The following is a 6,485-nucleotide window of genomic DNA, read 5'->3' as shown; positions in this document are numbered from 1 at the left end:
GCCGGAAAATTTTACTCGTAAAAATTGTAAAAATTATTTTTAAAATTATAGAAAATTATGAAAATATATAATTTTGAATTATATATTAATTTTGTGATAGTCATGGCCCAAAACCCAATATGATTGGTTGTGTTGTAATTCATAATACGGCCTGCGTGCCGTTACGTGTTTGCGAGTGTTGTATTATATTCGCGACCTGCGCGTCGTGCCTTCTCTTATATTCTTGTTGTAAATTAGATTTAGACTCGAATGTAACTCGAGTTTCAAATTGTAATGTACAAATTGGAGCGGTGGAGGGTCCACACGAGACGGAGTTCCGAGGCGGGCACGAGCAACACAAGGTGGTCAAAGGGAGGAGCTTGGAGAAGCTATTGACCCTAGGTTGACCAATTGATCTTCTCATTGGCTTGAGAAGATCGTAGTAGGGCCATGACTAAATCACAAATAGATTAAAAAGTAGTTAATTAATTAGTGCCTTACGATTAGATTAGATCTAAGTCATGCACATGATGCACCCTTGCGATTAGATTAGATCTATGTCGTGCACAAGATGCATCCCTTTCGATTAGATTAGATCTCAATCGACTCAACTCTAATGCCTAACCGTGCCGTGATACCTATCACTACCTCGATCACATGTATTGTTGAATCTGTCAAAGCAGAGCAATACATATTATCTTGGTCGGGTACGGAGGGACAATCTTGGTCCCGCCTATCAACGCATGGGTGAATACAAACTAAATTAGATTGAGTATTCCTAGTTACTCGGTTGGATCGAGTCAACTATAGGCATTCTTCCAATAGTTGGAAAGGTAGGACAAAATCACGTTTATATTAACTCTGGGCGTATTAGCCAAAGCTAACTCGAGTTTTAATATAAATGCGGATATTGATTCTATAAACAAGAGTTGCATAGAGATGTAATTGGTAATCGTTACCTACCGATCATACTAAGCCTTGGGCGTATTAGCCAAAGCTAACTCAAGGGTTAGTATGATGTGGATCTTGTCCCACAAGAATTATAGAATTCAGTGGGAGCATCATTTAATTAAAGGCCTAATTAAATGATTTTAAGAATATGATATTTATTTCTGCAAATTTTCTGTTGTAGATAACCATGACATCGAATACGAACTCTTTCTCCCTGCGTTCTGTCCTTAAGAAGGACAAGCTCAATGGAGCAAATTTCCGGATGCATGCAGGAACCGAGAATTGTTCTCACTCGGGAACGTAAACTATATGTTCTGGAGCAGCCCATCCGAGGCTCCTCCACTGCCACTGCAGCGGCGAGCAGACCGAGATGCTTACAAGAAGCATCAAGATGACGCATTAGATGTGTCATGTCTTATGCTCGCGACCATGAACTCTGAGCTTCAGAAGCAACATGAGTTGATGGGCCCTTACGATATGGTTGAGCATCTTTGTCACCTATATCAAGGACAAGCAAGGCACTGGAAGAGGAACTCCAAAGAATACCTGGAAGATCTTAAGAAGAAGAGAAATAAGATTTCTACTTCAGGTATACATGTTATAGAAGTCAACCTCTCTATTTCTTCATCGTGGGTATTAGATACCGGATGTGCTTCGCACATTTGTACTAATGTACAAGCGCTGAGGAATAGCAGGGCATTGATGAAGGGTGAGATAGACCTACGAGTAGGCAATGGAGCACGAGTTGCTGCTATTGCTGTAGGAACTTATCATCTATCTCTTCCCTCTGGGCTTGTACTAGAATTAGATGATTGTTGTTATGTGCCTGCCTTGACTAAGAACATTATATCAGTTTCTTGTTTGGGCAAGAAAGGTTTCTCGTTTATAATAAAGAACAAATGTTGTTCCGTCTATTTAAACGAAAAGTTCTATTATAGTGCACCTCTGATAAACAGACTCTATATTCTAGACCTTGAGAGCCCTATCTATAACATAAATACCAAGAGGTTCAAGTCAAATGACCTGAACCAAACCTATCTCTGGCACTGTCGCTTAGGTCATATAAATGACAAGCGCTTATCCCAGCTCCATAAGGATGGTTTGCTGGACTCATTTGATTTTGAATCATATGAGATATGCGAGTCATGCCTACGAGGCAAGATGACCAAGACTCCCTTTTGTGGGCACAGTGAGAGAGTGACTGATTTGTTAGGACTCATACATAGTGATGTATGTGGCCCTTTCAATGTTGCAGCTAGAGGCGGTTATAGGTACTTCATCACATTTACTGATGACTTCAGTAGATATGGTTATGTGTATTTGATGACACATAAATCTGAATCCTTTGAAAAGTTCAAAGAATTCAAGAATGAAGTACAGAACCAGCTTGGCAAGAGTATTAAGGTACTTCGATCAGATCGAGGTGGAGAATACTTAAGCCATGAGTTTCGTGACTACTTAGCTGAGTGTGGGATTTTATCTCAACTCACTCCTCATGGAACACCACAGTGGAATGGTGTATCCGAAAGGAGGAATCGTACCTTATTAGATATGGTACGATCTATGATGAGTCACACAGATCTTCCGACATATCTATGGGGATATGATCTAGACACGGCAGCTTTCATTCTCAACCGAGTTTCATCCAAGGCCGTGATAAAGACACCATATAAGATATGGACTGGGAGAGATGCCCAGGTGTCTTTCATGAGGATTTGGGGTTGTGAGGCTTACGTACGACGTCAAGTCTCAGACAAGTTAGGACCCAAATCCGACAAGTGCTATTTCATCGGATATCCCAAGGAAACAAAGGGATATTACTTCTACATTCCCAGTCAGCACAAGGTAGTTGTGGCAAAGACTGGGGTCTTTCTAGAAAGGGACTTTGTTTCTAGAAAGACTAGTGGGAGCGCGTTCGATCTTGAAGAAGTTCAAGATGCAAACAATAGCACTGATGCCTCGATGGAAATTGAACTGGAACCACAAAGTGTTGTGGATGATGTTGTTCCACAAGGAGTTGAGGAACAACAACCGGTTCAAGTAGACATACCTCTCGCAGGTCTGATAGGGTACGTCGTCAGCCTGAGAGATACTCAATTCTCTTGTCTGACCATGATGACGTTATGCTCATAGAGGATGAGCCTACCACCAATCAGAAAGCTGTGATGAGACCAGATTTCGAGAAATGGCTAGAAGCCATGAGATCCGAAATGGAATCCATGTACACCAACCAAGTATGGACTTTGGTTGATCCACCTGAAGGGGTAAAACCCATTGGGTGTATGTGGGTCTTTAAGAGAAAGACTGACATGGATGGACTTATGTATAAGGGTCGCTTGGTAGCTAAAGGTTTCAAGCAGATTCATGGTATTGACTATGATGAAACCTTTTCTCCAGTAGCGATGTTTAAGTCCATTCGGATCATGCTTGCTATTGCAGCCTACCATGACTATGAGATATGGCAGATGGAGGTCAAAACTGCGTTTCTGAATGGAAACCTGCTCGAGGATGTGTACATGACACAACCTGAGGGTTTTGTAGATCCACAGCATACTAGCAGAGTATGCAAGCTGCATAGGTCCATTTATGAACTAAAGCAAGCTTTTCGAAGCTGGAATCTTCGATTCGATGATGCGTTCAAACAGTTTGGTTTCATCAAGAACGAAGATGAGCCTTGTGTCTACAAGAAGGTTGAAGGGGACATAGTTGTCTTCCTCATATTGTATGTGGATGACATACTACTCATTGGGAAGGACATCCCTATGCTTCAGTCTGTCAAGACCTGGCTAGGGAGTTGCTTCTCAATGAAGGCCTTAGGTGAGACATCCCGTATTCTAGGGATACAGATCTATAGAGATAGATCTAAGATATTGCTTGGCCTAAGTCAAAGTACATACATTGACAAGGTACTCCTTCGGTTTGCCATGCAGAATTCCAAGAAGGGATTTCTGCCGATGATACATGGCGTGAGTCTTTCGAAGACTCAAGGTCCCTCTTCTAGAGAGGAGAGAGATCGCATGGATCAGATCCCTTATGCCTCAGCCATAGGATCGATCATGTATGCCATGCTATGTACTTGACCTGATGTCTCGTATGCTTTGAGCATGACGAGCAGATACCAGTCAGATCCAGGTGAAAGTCACTGGATAGCGGTCAAGAATATTCTTAAGTACTTACGAAGGACTAAAGAATATTTCTTGATATATGGAGGCAATGATGAGCTAACTGAAGGGTTACGGTGATGCTAGCTTCCAGACCGACCGTGATGACTATAGATCGCAATGGGTTCGTATTTTGCATTAATGGTGGTCTTGTCGGTGGAAGAGTTCAAGCGAGGATACGATGGTGATTCTACAACAGAAGCCGAGTACATTGCTGCATCAGAGGCAGTAAAGGAGGCAGTTTGGATCCGCAAGTTCATCACTGAACTTGGGGTGGTTCCCAGCATTACTGACCCCATTGAGCTCTATTGTGACAACAATGGAGCTATAGCACAAGCGAAAGAACCTCACTCACACCAGCGGACCAAGCATATACTACGGCGCTTCCATCTCATTCGAGAGATTATCGATAGAGGAGATGTGAAGATTTGCAGAGTACCTACAGAGGCTAACATCGCAGATCCCTTGACCAAGGTTTTGGCACAGAGGAAGCATGATGGTCACACTAGGTCATTAGGCCTTAGAGCCTATACTGATTGGCACTAGTGCTAGTGAGAGATTGTTAGTTAGAGCCCTAGAGCCAATCATTAGATGATTGTATGGACTCATTGTATCATATTCTTGTATATTAATAAAGGCATTTGTTTGGTTATTATACTTATTTGTATTAGTGCCAAATAGACTAAGTATAATAGCGTCCTTGAGTAGAAGGTTCATACCTATATCAATCGATTAGTTGAATCGATAGTGAGATGATATAGAGAACACTATTCTAAATCATTCCTAGTCGAGTATTAACATTCAGGGACAATGTTAATGCAATAAGACTAGCATGTAGGTCAACTCGATGACTTGATCTCACAAGTCATGGATATGGAGATATCAAGTTGACACATGTGTATGCATTGGAGAATGTATACTGAATGACCCGCCATGAGAAAGTATCATGGATCGTTATATGAGTGTCATATACTTTCTCATATGGCTATTAGTATGACTATTAGTCCTTGGACCTGAAGTCACCATGGATCCCTACATAAGGAGTTATGTACTTTGGTTTCGTCAAACGTCACCCGTAACAGGGTGGACTATAAAGGCGATTACTGGGTATGTAACAAATTATGCAGAGGGATGTGAGTGATGTAGATGGGATCTATCCCTCCCATATGACGGGAGCGACATCAATATTCTTGATAGAGTTAGACCACGAAGTGCATGGCCATGCCCAAATGAGTCAACATTAGATGTTGAGCTCATTTGATCGAGTGAGTCTACTTGGAGTTCAAGATTTAGATTGATTAGAGGATGACACGGTCTATGCCTCATATTGATCAATGTAGATGTCTAGGATAGAAGGACAATGTCACATATTGTGAGGAGTCACAATTAGTAGTCACAAGGTGATGTTGGATCTCGACATTTCTTGTAACTTGGGTAGCAATGATGTATTGCTAGATGCCGCTGATTGCTTATGTTTCTAAAGGAGTTTATTGCCAACGTTACAAGAACCTATTGGGTCACACACAAAGAACAAGTGGATGGAGATTAGATTCATATGATGAACCGATTGGATTAGGTTCATATGATGCACCAAAGATTGGATTCAAATTAGACTTATTGAGTTAGACTTAATTAGATTCAATTGTTGAATGAGTCTAATTTAAATTTGATTCATTGAGTCAAATTATATTAATGAATTGAGATTCATTAAATTGAAATTGACTTGAATCAAATGTTGGATTTAACTCAACAAGGAAGACAATTGGTCAAGTTTGACTTGACCAAGTAGAAGTTGAAACATCAAGTTTGACTTGATGTATTGCCACATCATAAGGATGACTCATCCTTGCCACATCACATGCCACCTCATGGAGGTTACAACACCTCCCATTCCATTTAATGTGGCCGGCCACATTAAATGAGGGAGTTATGTGTGTGGCCGGCCACACTAAAGGATGAAAGGTTTTCATTTAGTGTGTAATTGATGGGTGGTAATGAGATCTTCTTCTTCCTTGCTTCTTCCCTCTCTTGGCTGCTGTTGCCGTGACTTCTATGGTGAGGAGAAGGTGGTTGAGTGAATCCAAGAGCAAAGGAAGAGTGAAGGTCACAAAGGAAGGTTACTACTAGTGAGTGTATAAGATTTCTTTTTATACCTTTCTTCTTTTCTTCCTTTCCAATCCCATTCGAGAGCTCTAGAAAGTGCTAGCACACTTAGGGCTCTCTTCTCCATCCTTTGAGTGTGAGAGACACTCCTTGTTCGTGTGGATATCATTAGAGGAGTGTCTACGTTGACACTCTCGAGATCCGGCGTACCGTTGGACGAGCGGGATTTGCGAGGGCACGCTTCAAGGGTAAAATTCTTTACATGTAGATCTAGGAGTAGATCTAAAATTT

This window comes from Zingiber officinale, chromosome 3B (genome assembly GCF_018446385.1).
Source record: "Zingiber officinale cultivar Zhangliang chromosome 3B, Zo_v1.1, whole genome shotgun sequence".
Classification (NCBI taxonomy): Eukaryota; Viridiplantae; Streptophyta; class Magnoliopsida; order Zingiberales; family Zingiberaceae; genus Zingiber; species Zingiber officinale.
The sequence above is the reverse complement of the archived record's forward strand: the minus strand, read 5'-3'. Positions refer to the sequence as shown.